Source organism: Urocitellus parryii, chromosome 7 (genome assembly GCF_045843805.1).
Source record: "Urocitellus parryii isolate mUroPar1 chromosome 7, mUroPar1.hap1, whole genome shotgun sequence".
In the NCBI taxonomy this organism is placed as follows: Eukaryota; Metazoa; Chordata; class Mammalia; order Rodentia; family Sciuridae; genus Urocitellus; species Urocitellus parryii.
This window is the reverse complement of record NC_135537.1, coordinates 21,237,349-21,254,390: the sequence shown is the minus strand read 5'-3', so window position 1 is coordinate 21,254,390 and position 17,042 is coordinate 21,237,349. Positions and strand designations below refer to the sequence as shown.

Genomic DNA, 17,042 nt, shown 5'->3' with positions numbered 1-17,042 from the left:
ACAATTTGGTGTATATTAAGGTGACATAAGTGTGTGTGTGTGTGTGAGCACGCATGCTTATATACATATGCCTACATACATGCCCTAACTCATTAGTTCATTTATTTAAGTACCCATTTGATTGGCCACTGTGTGTTAGGAACTAGAATTCCAAAAAGGTGGCTAACTACCTACCAACGTTTTAGCCCTCCTTTCTACACACCTTTTAGCAGGGCTGCCTATGGCTCGGCATCCCTTGCAATCAGGTGTGGCCATGAGATTGTGTTTTCACCACGAGGATACAGACAGCAACTGATGTACACACATCTAGACCCGGTCCACAAATGCCCTCACGAGGCACTCCTCCACACTCTGCATTTGGTTGGATGGAATGGAGAAAACCACTGGAGAGATTTGAAAGCACTTATTAATGGTGGCAGCAATTCTGGTGGCTTGGGCTGTTGAATGATGGCGTGGATGAGGGCATGTGCCTGTTGAACTGTTCAGTTGCCTCCTACTATGATCTGTGCAAGAAATAAAGGTGTAATGTCTGGAACTTTACACATTTTTTTTTTTTGGTCTGCTTTAGCAGGATCTACCCTTATCTAGGAGGAGGCCTTGATCTGGATCTCAGAGCTTGCAGCTGCATTGGGGAGACAATTTAATGACAATCAAGTTTGTGACAAGATAAGCTCCCCACAGAAGCATATAATAGGGGCATAAACCACCCTGGGGGATTGAGGAATCACCCAGGTTGACATCTGGAGGGTGAACTGGAGTTCCTCAAGAGGGGAGAGAGGAAGGGTTTTCCCCTCAGAGGATCAGCAAGAGCAGAGCCTGGGGCATGAGAGGGCACGGGTGCCTGGGGATGTGCAGCATGTTCAGCTGGGCTGCGGTCAGGGCAGAAGTAGGGATAAGGGAGGAGGGAGGGGTAGGATGCTGCTGTATTGTGAAGAGCAGCTGCCAGAGCGGCAGAGGAGAGTTCTCAGGTCCCTGTTAGATTATCAGGCGGAGAGGCTCCAGTGTTATCAGGGTAATGCCTTTTCACACCCATGTCCAGCTCTGCATAGCTCCTTTCTTATTTCTGCTTTGAGAGAAGGTCCATAGTGTGTGTGCATGTGTGTGTGGTGTGTGTGTGTGTGTTGGGTGTGACCAAAGGAGGCAAAGAGAAAAGGGAGGAAGAAGGCTGGTTCAGTCACTCTTGACATGAGCCATGTCAGAGAGCCAACAGAGGGTGTGGGCTCTCAGGGTGTCGCCAGCTCTGCTGGATGAAGGCCATGGCACTGGGGATTTGTGCTATGGGTTCATCAGCTTTGGCGGGTTTAACAGAAATGAAGGGTATCAGCCCAATTCCTTTCTAAACAGACCATATTGAAACTCTGCCAGGAAGAATCTGAGCAATATTCTGCAAACTCGAATAAGAGCTCAGAGCAGCCGATCAGAGCATTTGGCTTTGCAGTACATTATTGGACCCAGGTAGCAGCAGGTAGCAGCAGAGAGGAATGAATCCATTTTTTTCCATTCCCAGAGAATAATATTTTTCTTTCTCCCAAACGGAGAGGAATTTGGTAAAGTCTGAAGTGTATTTGTCTTGTTTCTTATTTCAACTTCTCAATAATTCATCCATAGGGTTTGGGTACCCACTGGCAAGGCGGTTGGTTTCCTGCCTGAAATATCTTCTCCCAGTGGAAACTGAGACTTTCTTTGGTTGAGATCGATCTTACTTTGTCACTTTGATATTCCACATGCCAGACCCTGGCCGTGAGAATTAGGTACAAGGTTTTGGGATGGGCCAAGCAGTGGGGGCATTCCCTAAATTATTTCTCTCTGGGACAAAGAAGGGTTGACAGCTTCCTGGACCCATGTAATAGGAAGAAGATGGAGATGGTTTTGAAACCTGAAATACTTAGCGTCAAATCCCAGACCACTTACCTATGAGATGGCATTGCCCCTCCTTCCCCTAGAGGCTGAGAGAAGACAACTGTAAAGCCCTGGAGGGCAGCACAGAGAATCATTTCCAGGTGAGCATTTGCCCAGCTCCACCAATGGGGAAGGTCCACAGAACACTTTATCACTCTGGCACACAGGTAGCTCTGGGGCCACGTGGTTTGGGAAATGGTAAAGTGCTTCCCATGGGGACAGTGGCCTCTCAAGAGTCCACAGGGTGATGCCGCCTCACTCAAAGAGGAGACCTCACATTCAGGGGTCACAGGCTAGTCCCTGGGGTTCTTATGGTAGAGCTGCTCAAATCTGGGCCTCCTTCAGGACAAGTGAAGAGCTTTGACTTCACTTTGGGAATAATGTTAAAGGAAGGTGAACTCAGATGTTTTTATCTTAAGAGAATTGTTTTCTACTGCGCCAAAAAAATCAAAACAGACTGACAACAACAACAAAAACCAGAAGTGGAAAGAGCAGGGGAGGAGATAGGAAAGGATTACTCCCCTCTACGCAGGGCTATGGTGACCTGTTTTGGTGAGGAGTTTGTACCTGAAAGAATGCTACACTCTTTCCCATTCTTCATTCTGTCTTGGGATCTGATCCCTTTAAAAGGCCTTCCCTGGCTATTCTTCTCTCCAAAGAGGGCAGGGTCTACCGCTTGACTTTATATGTACCATTATCTGAACGTTACACATATTGGTTTAGTTTTGTGTTCATGACTTGTCTGCCCCATGGAACGCCCCTGTGATGGTGGGTACTGTGTCTCTCTTGCTGCTGTCTCTCTGGTGCCAGTGCCTGATAGAGCATGTAAGAAATATTTATTAAATAAAGCAATAAATAAAATAATATACGTATATGGTGATTGTTTTTTGTAGGTTATAACAATTAAATAAATACAAAATCTATTACTACAAAATGAGTCATTAAAAGTGGATAATATCTCAGCAGACATAGCCACTTTTGTGACATTTAAATATTTTTAGAAGCAGAATTGATTTCTGCCTATTTTTTTTTTTTACATAAGTATCATCAGAAAGTTCACTATCTGGCTGATGAATTCCAAGGTACGTTTAGAAAAATATGCTTACATTTTGGAATTTCATCCCACTTCTTGGTAATCGGAAGGCATTATACAAATCAGGTGTCAATTCTATCATCATTTATCTAAAAATCTTCTCGATTGTCTCAGATGTAGAAACCTCAAATCTGGGGTCAGTAAGATGCCACTCTCAGTCCATTAAGAAATAACATATATGTTAAAAACTCTTTAAATAGACTTGATTACCATAAGTTTATTTTCTCAACATATATACTGGTGTCAGCAAGGTTTAAACATTTTGATAAAGGAAGAATCCCATTTCATCAGGTAATCAAATGTGGGTCTTACTACAAAGGGAAAGAGATCTTAGCTGTGGGAATTGATAGAGCTTTGTAAGATACGTCACACAGCCGAGTAAAATCCATTTTGTTCTCAGCTGTTGGGGCTGTGCCTGAAGAGTGGATGGGAGAACAGAGAAGCAAAGACAGCCCTGACTGGCAATTAGTGTCACGACAGTCACTGGGGAGACAGGCAAATAAACATCTGGAACTGACAACTCATTTGGGATTTCCTTCATTCCTCACAAGGTGTTACATGTTGAGTTTCCTGTCTATTTCCTCCTTAGTGCTCTGCTAAAAAAGAAAAACAGAAAAACAAAACAAAACCTCGGAAGACAATATAATAGTGGCTGCAAACGTGCGACTCCGGGGCAGGCATTCTTAGTCACAGACTAAGCGACACACTATGAACTTAAGCTCCCATAACTGGGTCAGTAATGGTTACTTGCCAACTACGGCTGTTGTGAGATTAAATAAGCTAATGGTACAGTGCCAAGCACTTAGTAAGACCTTAATGAATGTTAGCAGGTATGAATGGCTCTGTCTAGCGATTACTTTATCCCCCTTAACGGATTCCTCCACAAATCCCATACTGTAGCAATATTTGTTTTATTAAAATAATGAAGCAGAAAAGCCCCACTGAGTAGTAAATGTCTCATTTGTGAACGAATCTGCGACGACTAGGGCAGTCAGCAGCCATGTGCCTTCATGGCATTATAGCAATTATACCCTGTGTTATTAAACTCTGTGGTACCCAGTTCAACTCACTAAATAATAAGAATTAAATACAGTCCCAATAGTAGCACTTTCCCCTATCTGTGAAAAGAGTGGCACTCAACGGTGAAGCTCTCTAGCTAAATTACCAAGCACAAGGCCTAAATTTAGGATGAGGCCATTCTGAAACAGTTGATTACCGGATCTAAGATTATAGGTGTTCTTGGGAACTGTTGAAATTGATGAAATAAATATCAAATGGTAGATTATTACAGACACAATAATGGGAAAAAACCTTGCCTAGGCTGGCTGAAAGTGTTCTGCATTGCTATAAGCTAAGATTATTGAAAAGAAATGGCAACCTGTGCTTATAGAAGACGCCACAAATGTATCCATCTTCTGTGGGAAATCTGAGATAAGGACTGAATAGAACAGTATATCAAAGTTAGCCCTTAATTTTATTAGCAAACTAGGCCCTTAAGATGAAAAGACATGTGTTAGGAGATGGGAGCCTTCCCCCACGCCTCACCTGGGTGACAAAAACAAAACAAAACCACCCCCCAGAAACTCACTGCACAGAAACCTCTCAGGAGAGCAGGTGGGAGGATGCTGCAATATAATCAGAAGTTTGCCTTCTGGTTCCTAAGCAGTTCCTCAGGAGACTATGGAGCCTTCAGCCTTTCTTTCCCCATCTATAAGCTGAGGATGATGGTAGTAATCCCTTTGGTGGGCTATTGTGAGGCTAATGGTGAGATGGTCACATGAATGATTCCATTCAATGCTTACCACGACCTTTCATGAATGGTAGCTATTGTCCATGGTAGCATTCTGCCTCTGAGATTAAAACACTTTGTGTACTTGGACAAATTTTGTGCCCTTTAGGTTCCCAGGTCTCCTCATGGGGGGCAAAGATGACTGAAGGTTGTACCTACTCTACCCAGTTGTCAGGAGAAATGAATGAATTCCACAGAATGTACTTGTGAGACCCATGTTTAGCCTTCCGTGTTTTAACTGCTGTTTCTGTTCTAACTATGATCATTGTAAAAACCAATCAGGTCCTTAGGGAGGATGGGGAGGGGGAGTAACCTTTCCTGGGTTATAGGCTTAATAGCTATTTTTGTCCAGTGGGTGATGTGATGGATGCCTTGGACTTTCTTGGACTTGCTTTCCTCTCCACAGCTGTCCTGTCCTGAAGCACTGTCCACAGTTGTGCTAAGAGCCACCTGAGTTCATCACAATGTCTCTCATTATGGGAGGCCCTGGAGGACAAGAAGCAGAAGGAAGAAGGATGGGAAGGCATTTGATCATGGACTTTAATGGGACTTGATGTCATTGCCCAATGAGGTGTTTTTTAAGCCACTCAAATATATTAATTAAATGAAAACATTTAAAAAAAAGCAAAATACAGATAACTGTGCCTTGGCATTTTTCTTCTGTTCCTATCTTCCTCTATTGCCTTCTTTCCTTTCTTCCTTTGTTTCAATACATTGGAAGCTTCAAAGAATGAAGGCAGACAGGGACTTTCAGGTCTCAATACTACCTTGCCTACCAAAGCTCACCTTGGCCAAAATTTGAGCTGCCCACATTTGTAATTCAGTAATTTGTTTAAAAACAACAACAAAAATCAGAAAGCTAAGCAGTAAAACACATGAACTCACTAATGAGCTACAAGTTAACTCAAACTCTAACTCTAGATACTCCATTAAGTGACTGCTAAATAGGGAAGTGGTCATAATACCTCATTCACAGGACCACCGAGAGGGCTGCATGAGATTGTGTCTGACATCTCAGCAGTGCTTAGCACACTGTAAGAGATCATACATGCTAATCCATGCTGTTGGGTTCACACTTTTAGCATTCTAATATCAGAAGGCTAGAGACCTAGCCAGTCAAGGTTTACCTTTTTGTGTGTTTGTGGTAAAATATACAAAATTTTTACCATTTTAACTATTTCTAAGTATACAGATCAGTGGCACTAAATACATTTACATTGTTGTGCAACCATCATTTTCTCTTATTTTGTGGTTAGGACCCCTGAAATTGACTTCTTAGATAACTCCTAGAACCTATGCCCTTCACCTAGTCAGAATTCCCTAGGATATGGAAGGCTCTCTTCTCTTGTACTGACTCAAATGTAGGAAAAAGTTGTGAAGTTAGGCGCATTAAACACATCATTCATTTTGTCAACACATTCATTCCAAAAATATTATTGGGCGTGTACTGTACAGATGAAAGGTGGCAAACAGAATCTCAGTTATTTCTCACTATAGCCTCATTGGTAAATTTTTTTTTTCACTTTAAAAATGAGGTTGTAGAGGTCCAGAGAGGCTTGGTAACTTACCAAAGCCACATAGTAAAGAACAGAGATGGAATTCTTTATCAGAAGATTATGATTCCAAGAGATTTCTGGGTGAACTTAGTGGCAAGGATTGATATTCCTATTAATAGGGATACAATTGCTTCTCCCTCAAGGCATGACAACATTACACCACTATGGTTGTTATCATGAAAAAGGGAGTCCATTCTCTTGTGAATTGAAGGCACCTGAAGTGGAAGAGGAATGATGTCTCATGGTCATAAACTAAGAAATAGCTGAATGATCACAACAGGGTGTTCTTATGCATTGGGATGAGGATGCCTCTGAAGGTGGCAATGACTACAATGCTGATAACTGTCACCATGGGGTACCTATTATGTGCCAAGTTCTACAATAGATATATTCATACCTGTAATATCTTCTGGGCATCTTGCTCTGTTAGACACTGAAAATAGAGTAGTAAATAAGATTGACACATGAAGTTCCTATCTTATGGAACTTAAAATCTAATGAGTAATAAGGATAACAAACAAATAATTGCATACCTTAATCCTTATAACATCCATATGAAGTTGGAATGATGATGATAACAAAACTACAAGTACACATTTATTTACTCCAGGTTTGAAAAATCTCTGAACCTCAGTGAGCACCAGTTTCCTCAATACATACATGACCACGGATGGGTTTGTTTTACACCAAGACTTTTCTACTATACTTTGGTCTCCTCTGGCTCCATTTTTTAAAACTGAGATTATTGGCTACCTGTGGCTTCCAACATATAAGGCCAAAATATCAAAGGGTCTGGGTGTTCTCTTTCAAGAAGGCACCAAGTCTTTATAAGCAAGAATCTCCCCTCCCACTCCAATCTTGCATAAATGGAAGTAGAGATTCTCAGCCAGAACACAGGCCATGAGTCGCTTCCTGGTAGCTGTGTGCCAGAAACTAGATTTTTCTCATCTGCTTTATTCTGTAGATTCCTGATTAAGATGCCACCTTCATAAAAGCTGAGCTCAGGGACCCTGAGAATCTTGGTCATTGTTGGGCAGAAGACAGGAATATTTCCATATCTCTGAATATCCTATGCAAGACATTGAGAAATTCATACTACTGCTGATAACAATATTCAAAATTTGTGCAGCTCATTACTATCTCATAGGTTGACTAAGTTGATTTTCAGAAAAACCTTGTAGGATATTTTTATTTACAGATGAAACTTGGGAAGCCATGTGGAGAGGCCTGTGTGAAGAGCAGCTAAAGCCTCCTGCCAACAGCATGCATGATGTTGGAAGCAGAACTTTCAGCTCTGGTAAAGGATTCAGATGACTGCAGCCTTGCCTGACACCTTAACTGCAACTTCAAAAAGAACTGCCAGAAACACCAAGTTAAGTCACTCTTAGATTTGTGAATCTCAAAAACCATCAGAGATAATAATATTGTTTTAAGTGGCTCACTTTTGGGGTGATTTGTTACACAGCAACAGTTAACTCATATTTTCAAAAATTTGAGAATACAGAAATTCATCTTTGGAGTCACCCCGCTCTGGATTTGCATTCCCGTTTTGCCAGTTATTGGCTTTATAACCTTGGGCAACTCATTCTATCTCTCTACACCTCAATTTCCTCATCTTCAAAATGGAGATAATAATACTATTTATGCCCCAGGATTTTTTTTTTAATCAGAGTAAATGAAATAGTGCTTGTTAAACACAATGATTGGCACACAGTATGCTGTCAGAAAATGAAAGCTATAATTATTATTGTTATTATAATCTTTTGAGCTCATTTGGCAAATATTTGAAGTACTGAGTCTTTTTAAAGTACCAACTACAGCCTTACTCCATTGGATTATGCAAAAGGATTTATTTATTTTTTTTTAATGAGGCAGACTTGCTCAGTCAGTGAACACAGATTTGCCTGCTATTACCTGTGGTGCTGAAGGACATGCCAAGATTAAAAAGCCCTAACCAACTAGCAGTTGACTGGGCTTTTTTTCTCCTTGTCCACAAGATGCTGATGAAGAGCATTTTGTAATGTAATTAAGATTTCACTGAAGAATGAATCTTCCTTCACCCCTCATTCAATCACTTTCCCCTTCACCACCAGCGGGAGCCAAGAGCTTGGCTTCACCTTCTCCTATAAACAACCACCTGACCCCCAGCTCATTAGTCCCAACTCTGGAATGGTGTTCATTGATTTTAGGGGCCAGAGTCCAATACTTCTCTCCCATCTGTCTTTTATGGTCTGCCCTGAGGTCAACATTAACTACATGCTCATTTTCTAGGAGGGCATTGTTGGATGTGAGGGTGATTAGAATCTTCTTCCTACTCCTCGTTCTTCATACCCAAGTTTCTGTTCTGCCAGGGCCTGGTGGTCCATTCTATCTCAGCAATCTGAGGTCAGGTTCATAGGATGGCTCACCTTGACAACCAGAAAGTACCTGTACTCACACATTCAGAGCAGGGCTCAGGAGGGAAACCTACTTCTCACCACAGTGCTCTGGGAGATGAGTGACCCCTTACCACTCTGCTCCATTGCCTTTTAGGAGAAGACCAGGGGCTCACTGTCGAGACCAGCGTGATATGTCAAGGTGACGATCTTATTAGCTGACATGTTAGTCAGCTTTCTATTATGAAATACCTGACATGATGAATTTGTAAACAGAATTGGTTTATTTTGGATCACAGTTATGGAAATTCCAGCCCCAGGTAGAGAGGACCTATTCCTTTGGGCCTCTGGTGGGGGTGCCAGATAGCAGCGGTGGGGGAGTCTGTGGTAGGCAGAGTAAATTACTTACCTCATGGCTGGAAAGCAAAAAAGGAAAGAGAAAGAAGCCCTGATCCTATTTTCCTCTTCAGGTGACCTAAGAGTTCCCATAAGGCCCCTTGCTTTTAAAAGTCTACAGCACCTCTCAATAATGCCAACCTGGGAAACCTTTAACACACAGACTCTTAGGGCACATTCAGTGTTTGATGATAGTAGGTGATAGACAAATTTCTCATGGAGAAGTTTAAGATGACTGCATTTGTTAGAAATGATCTTGATTCTTGATAAGCCCCATGGAGATGTTGATGAATTTAGGGGCCAGGAACTTGACTATTAATCCTGGCTTGGCTGTTGTGTAAACTTGGGCAGGTCATTACATCTCTGAGTCACACCAGTTTCCTCCATAAAATGGGGATAATAATACTTGCTTCACCTATTTTTCACAGAGATCAAATGGGATGGAATCAACAAAAGTACTTGAAAATAACAATTTAAATATGTCCAATTAATATAAATATTTCAGTTATAACATAACAGGGTTCACAATAAATAAGAAAGGCTTAACTAATGCTTCCCTCCTCCAGTCCCATACAACACAAAGCAATGACTTTTGAAAGACAGGTTCCACAAGTGTAAGTAAAACTGAATGGACAAGAGCCGGATGTGGTGGTGCACACCTGTAATCCCAGTGGCTCGGGAGGCTGAGGCAGGAGGATTGCAAGTTCAAAGCCAGCTTCATCAAATTAGTGAGGCCCTAAGCAACTCAGTGAGACCCTGTCTCTAAATAAAATAGAAAAAAGGGCTGGGGATGTGGCTCAGTGGTTGAGTGCTCCTGAGTTCAATCCCTGTTACCCCCCCCCCAAAAAAAAAGGGTATGGACAAAAGAAAAATTAAGAATTTATGTTTGATAAGAGACACTAAAAAAAGTAAGTATAATACAATGAAAAGAGATTGTCAAAATGAAGGCAATTTTGAAAATCTTAAAGTAGATATTTTCTCAAATTTATAATAGAAGCAAATAAGCAGGAAAAATATAAATACATGAAAGGCATTAAAGTGCCCTCTATCCCTTCAAAATCTAAGAGTTAGAACATCTAGTCTTAGAATGGGAGAAATCAAACTGGCTAACAAGTAGATTAATTTATGCCCCAATTCCCTGATTAGCAGAAAATACAAATTAAAACAGACAGGTACCATTTTGCATCCTTCACATTGGCCCAAATTAGAACTCCGAATAAGGTCATGCACTCTGGAGGGAGTAGACAATGGCTCACCCACCTGGGATGCAATCTGGCAGCACCTAGTAAAATTGGGCACAAGGTAGCTTTATGATCCAGGAATCACCATCCTTGGTCTAGAGCAGATAATTTTTTCCAAGTTATTTTTATGAGGCAACCCAAGTACATCTGACCAGGGTTACTAGAGTAGTAGCTAAGCAAAATATAATGGAACACTAGGCAGCATCTAGAACTATAGACTAGATGTTCACAGGGAAATATAAAGAGATTCAAAATGGTGTTGAATAAAGAAAACCTATAAAGTCTACAGCACAATATCATCTGCATGGATTCAATACTTTCACACTGAAAACAATAGTGTGTATTAATAACATATCAATATAATAATACATGGGCATTTTTGCCCAAGGTGGTGGATAATGGAAGTGAAATCTGAGAGAATAATAAAAAAAGAAAGAAAAAGAAAAAATGAGGGGATAATCTACAAGAGTTTCTTGAAAGAGGTAAAGAAATTTTGCACCATGAATCAAATAGTATGGTTAACTCAACCTGGGTAACTGAAGTGTACAAACACTCCTGTGTGCATATATGATTTCATTTTTGTTGAAATTATACATGCAGGTGCACAATACACTTGAAAGATCAAAAGCATGAGCAATAAAATATTAACAGTGGTTATTTCTGGGTCCTGGGATGGAGTATGACTCTCATTTTCTTTATTTGTCTATCTGCATATTCTAAATTTTCTACAATGAACACATATTTCTTTTATAGAAAGGAAAACAACTCCTCTTAAAAGATATGTAACTTCACTAAAGATCTGTACCATATATCTTTTTTGTCTTCATAATCTTTATAACATGCCCATGATATAGACTTTGAGGATTTGTGTCTTAAAAGAAGGACTAGAGCCTTTTGGTTCTTCTTAAGAAAATGGACATCTGAAAACTTCAAAGAGCTGGGCTTTTTTTTGCATTCGTATTTACCCAATTCTGCAGAGAGAAAATGGCACATTGGAATAGTATTTTTTTGTTCTTACTGTTGACTCCTCAAAGAAGCTCAAGAGTGCATAGTTAAATGGCATTGCCTTGGATCCATGGGGTTTTTCACGCCCTGCTAGAAATTTATAGACCAGGAGCACTTTGAATATTTCTCCTTCCATTTGGTATCAGATAAAACCATTAGCTATTTCTTCTCCTTATTCTATCATCATACTACTACTGCTACTGCTGCTGCTACTACTACTACTACTACTACTACTACTACTACTACTTGGATTGAACCCAGGGCTGACTACTACTACTACTACTACTTGGATTGAACCCAGGGCTGACTACTACTACTACTACTACTACTACTACTACTACTACTTGGATTGAACCCAGGGCCTTGCACACATGAGGCAAGCATTTTACCACTGAGCTACAGCTGCAGCTGTAGCCCTGGCTTTGTTTTTTTTAATGGTTGGAATTTTAGAACATTTGAATTCCTTTCTATGAGCTGTCCTCTCCTATAAATTTTTGCAAGGGAAAAAAAAACCCACTTACATTTGAATCTAAAATGAATGTTATTAATAATGACTATTAATAACTGAGATTACAACTCCACTGAGGGAGGAACTATCTTTGTTTGATAACTTTTAAAAAATAAGATCTATAGGGTAGGAGGGGACTAGTCGTCAAAACTGTGAAAATGGATGATAAAATGCCCTGAATGTGATAATAGGAGAAATTTTGTTTTGTGTGCAAAAGGAAAGTAGAGCAAAGAAGTAGGAAAGGGGAGAGAGGAGAATATATACAGAGGAACCAAGAGGGGACATAAAGGTGTAAAGAAATAACTGAAGTGTCTAAGATCTACCAACAACCTCTTCCCTGCTGCACATTTTCAGTAGGTTTATTTTTGGAAACAGGATATGAGGTTGACTTTTATATCACGGAGGCAGCACTCATGGAAGTACAAGTCCAGAGTTAGAGGGACCCTGAGAATACTTAAGGCTCTTTAGAACCCACAGCAATCCTGACTTTCACATCCATCCTATAGGTCTCCAGAGTGACCACAGCTGGCAAGCTGTTTATTTTCTTCATCACCAGGCAAACAACCAGGGCATGCCAAGGTAGGCAGATAACTGCCTTTTGGGGGATCTGGACAAGATATTAAAGATGGTTAAGAAGCCTCAAATTCCTAAACAACTCTCAGAAAAGCTTCTCCACTGACACTGAGCTTCGTCAATAGCTTGGAGCACTTGAAGATTGGAATTAAGGGACCAACAATAGGCACACCAATAATGTACCACGGATGCTGCAGGGAGAAGAGGGGAGTGGCATCCAGTCGCACACATGGCTCATCTTATTGAACTCATATTATAATCTTAGGTGGTGGGTACCATTAGCCTCATTTTACACAGGAGGGAGCAGAGCTCAGAAAGACTCCGTCATTTGCTGCCCAACATTTCAGAGAGTTAAGAAGTGGTGGTACCAGAATTTGACCCAGACCTCTTTGCAAAGTGTAGTATCTTTCTACTCTTTTATTCTCTTTCTTTTGTAAGAACAATCAAAAGATATATAAAGCAGCTGCCTTCAGGGAATATTTAATAAAAAAAGGACCGAGTGGCAAACCGATCTCTTTTGATGTTTCCATCACTTCTGGTGATATGTTCTTACATTTATCACAGAATCTTCCAGTTGTAAGGGAAGCCTTGGAGGGTCTTTAAACACACGACTCTTTCTGGGATGGGATGAGGAGGTGTGGGTGAGGTTTATGGTACATTTTGATTGAGAAAAGGCCAACTAATATAAAGGAAATGGGAACCCACTTTGGGTAGAAGGATTCAGGTGTAGTAGGAGGAGAAGTAGCTACAGGGTGGGACCTTGGAGCTGGAGAGGTGAGAAAGGCTATAGATGTGTTTTCAGTTCTAGGCAGGCTCATTCCCTTCATCCAAGAAAATATGCATTGATCAGCTACTATGCAGGTATCAAATACTGTGCTCCATGCTGGGAATCCAAAGATGAATATGGCAGGGGCCACTGGACCATCAGCAACCTACTGCAATTGGAATATAGTAGATACTATTGGTGGCCAACAAAGTATCTATTATTCTCTCCCTATCCTACAAGGATCTGAACTTTCCAGCTACAAAATATCAGCCAATCTTTATACCGTTATCTTTTGCATCAGTTATTGGTTTAGGAATGGGTCTTCTGTTGATCCAATCAGGAAGCTCAGGACTTTGGTCTGCTGGTAAGCAGAAGAGAAATCCTCTCTCCTCTTTTTTTTCCATAAGAATATCAATGAGGAAACTTGTGCTAGGAGCTATGGCAATCAATTTTATACCATGAAGGGGTAATATGAGTTGTTAGTCTAGAAGACAGGGTCAAGACAAACAGAGCAAAAGGAAGCCCCAGGGCTGAGGTTGTGGCTCAGAGGTAGAATGCTCGCCTACCATGTGTGAGGACCTGGGTTTGATCCTCAGCACCACATATAAGTAAATAAAATAAAAAATATTAAAAAAGGAAGCCCCAGTGATCTATTAAATCTTTGGACCAAAATATACATGATATCAGCATATCTTTTTTTTTTAATTTATGTGCATTGGTATTTTACACTTAAAGTTGAATTTTCTATAACATTCAGTAAAAACATTATAAACACTTAAAGGAAATTTAAAAAAAGACCATCCTGATATTATATGCTGAATGCTATACTATGAACAGCCTGATATGAGATTTCACAAAAGAGGCTCAGACCCCAACTCTGGGCTGCTGGGAAAGCTTTCTAAGGCAGAGATGATTTAGCTGAGCTCTGAAGAATAAACTTGAACCAGGTGGGGAAGGAGTTCCAGGTAGAGGGGGAACATAGTATGGGGCACAAAGGCAGGAACTATATAATATTTGTGGGAAACTTCAAAGGGTTTGGTCTTACTTGGTTTTTCAGTACAACGCTTGGCCTGCTGGCTGGCAACCCACATACTGGAGAAGAGCTTGGGTTTCCTTCACTAGATGAAAAGGCAAGGGAGTGATGTATCCAGATTTGCATGTGGCTGCCTCAGGAGGACACAATGAAAGAATGCAAGGCTGGAGGCAGGGAGCTCCATTAGTGAGGGAGTTGGCATTTCATACTATGCCAAATGATGCTACGCATTCACGAAGAATGAATGAGAGGAGAGACACAGTCCCTGTACTCAGGGAGGCTATTGCTGACTGGGACTGTTGTAGATGATCAAATGAGAGATGGCGTTATAGTTCGGATCTTGATTGTTCCCTAAAAGATCATGTGTTAAAGGCTTGGTCCCCAATCGCTGGCAAAAATTGGGAAAGTGGTGGAACATTTAGAAGGTGGGGCTAGTGGGAGGAAGTTAGGTCATTGGGGGCATGGCCTTGAAGGAGATATTAGGACCTCAACCTCTCCCCAGCCTTCCTCTTTGCTTTCTGGTTCCTATGAGGAGAGCAGCTCTGTACCACCACACATTCCCTGCTCTGATGTACTCAGCACTACAAGCAATGGGGCCAAGCACCCTCACACTGAAATCTCTGAAACTATGAGCAAAAGATACCTTTCTTCCTCATAAGTTGATGATCTCAGGTATTAACTGATAGCTGACTAACACAGATGTAAGAATCAGAATGGGACAGTGTTGGAGATGAACTAGTAGGAACGTTTCAACACTGGAAGATGTGAAGTTTATATATATCAAGAACTGTGCTTTCTTACCTCAAGATAGCCCAATTCCAAATGGTGAATCACTTTCCTACACTAAACACTACTACAGGTTGAGTATTTCTTATCTGAAATTCTTGGGGCCAGAAGCATTTTGGATTTTTTTTTCAGATTTTGTAATATTCGCATAATATAGTGCAATTTTGGGGATAGGACCCAAGTCTAAACATGAATTTTACTGTTTATATACCTTATACCATAGCCTCAAGATAATTTTATATAGTATCTTGAGTATACCTGCATCTCAATTGTGACTTGTCATTCTGAAGTCCCTGCACTCAAGGAGGCTATTGCTGATTGGGACTGTTGTAGAAGATCAAATGAGAGGTGGCACTATAGTTTGGATCTTGATTGCTCCTCAAAAGCTCATGTGTTAAAGGCTTGGTCCCCAATCGCTGGCACAACTGGGAAGTGGTGGAACATTTAGAAGGTGGGGCTAGTGTTATGTTGGTGCTCAAAACACTTTGAATGTTGGAACATTTTAGATTTTTAGATTTTAGGACTAGGGTTGCTCAACCTGTATTCCCTTTTTGCTCACAAAATAGGGATCACATGGGGTGATTTCTACAGCAAGAATTTTTTTTATTATTTTGCATTATGCATGGAATTCTATCCTTACTCTTGGCTACTCTCATGTTAATATTGGCTCTGACTATAGAGAGATAAGAGGACTGTTATCTAGGGGACAAGCTGGTGGCCACATGGAGGGTGATGTCAGAAGAATGTCAAGATCATCTGGATTGATTGTTTATGTCTGCAGTGGGTACTGGCAGGATCTAATGTCAATCATGGCTGTATATTAACTCACCTGGTCTTAGTCTGCTGCTTGTTTTGGCCATTATCTGATAAAGTGACTAGCAAGTAGGTGCCTTTATTTATTTATTTATTATACATCAGAAGACATAGAACCTCTTCTGGAACAGAAGTGGCAATAAATAGAAGCCAATTAAAGTATGCTCAATGTTAACTGACAAAAATCCCCAGAAAGCTTTCCTATTAAAACAGTCTTTTAACTTGTTAACATATACTTCTCCTTAAAATACTCATCTCTCTAAAACAGATCCAGTTTAAGATAAATACAGCTATGAGCACCTCTTTATTCATGAGAATCTGTTCATGCTCAAGGGCCATCAGCTGAACGGATCGGCTGCTATTGTCAAAATACTACTTGAACTAACAATTATTTCATTTTTGCAGATAAAAGGTATTATACATATGCACACATTACATGATATTTTCCTGAGCTGCAGTTTCTGTTCTCATTAAGTCATTTCAGATACCCTATAAAATAGTATTTTAGAAAGTGAGAAAGGTGAGTCTCATGGCAAAGCAGCTTCTTGCTAACAAAAGACATGCAGAGATTCCAGGACTTCTGTGTATTGTCTGGGAGAAAGCAGACACAGATCCTTAAAATGATTGTAGATGCAACATCAACTTTAGGATTATTTTTCAGCAGTAGCATGAACTTCTGATGGAGGCACGGAGAAGTTATTGGAAGACGTGGTAAATAAGATCTGGTGTGCTGCTGGCCTCCTGACTAATTGGTGATCATGAGTGAATGAGAGTGAGTCCACATGCAGGTGTTGCAGGTGTTGGTGCGATGGGCTTGACACGGGGCCAGCGGAGAAGCTGAGCAGATCTTCACTGGAGTTTCACCCTAGGCTGAGTTTCCGACCTTTGGGGCAGAAGGCGCAGCCAGTCAGGCTAACTAGGAATTTCCCTGATTGTCTGGGGAGAGGGGTCTGAGGGGGCAGGAGGCTGATGAAGCAGCACAGAAGTGGCATATCCAGTGTTTGAATCCTGGCTCACCCAATACCGACTTCCCCCTTAGGCTGACTGTTTCAACCCTCTGAGCCTCTCTTAATATTTGAAGTGGGAAAAATAAGAATCCTACATAAAAATGAAATTGAATATTTTACATAAGTTTCTGAAACAGTGTTTGGTTTGCAGTGAGCACTCAATAAATGGAATTGACTTTAACAGGTTTAGTGTAGTAAAGAC

General features: G+C 40.8%; 1 protein-coding gene across 1 annotated transcript in view; it reads right to left on the bottom strand.

The window, feature by feature from the left end:
- The window catches only part of Samd12 (sterile alpha motif domain containing 12), a 379,029-nt gene that overhangs the window by 30,919 nt on the left and 331,068 nt on the right, over positions 1–17,042 (bottom strand). The window lies entirely within an intron of this gene.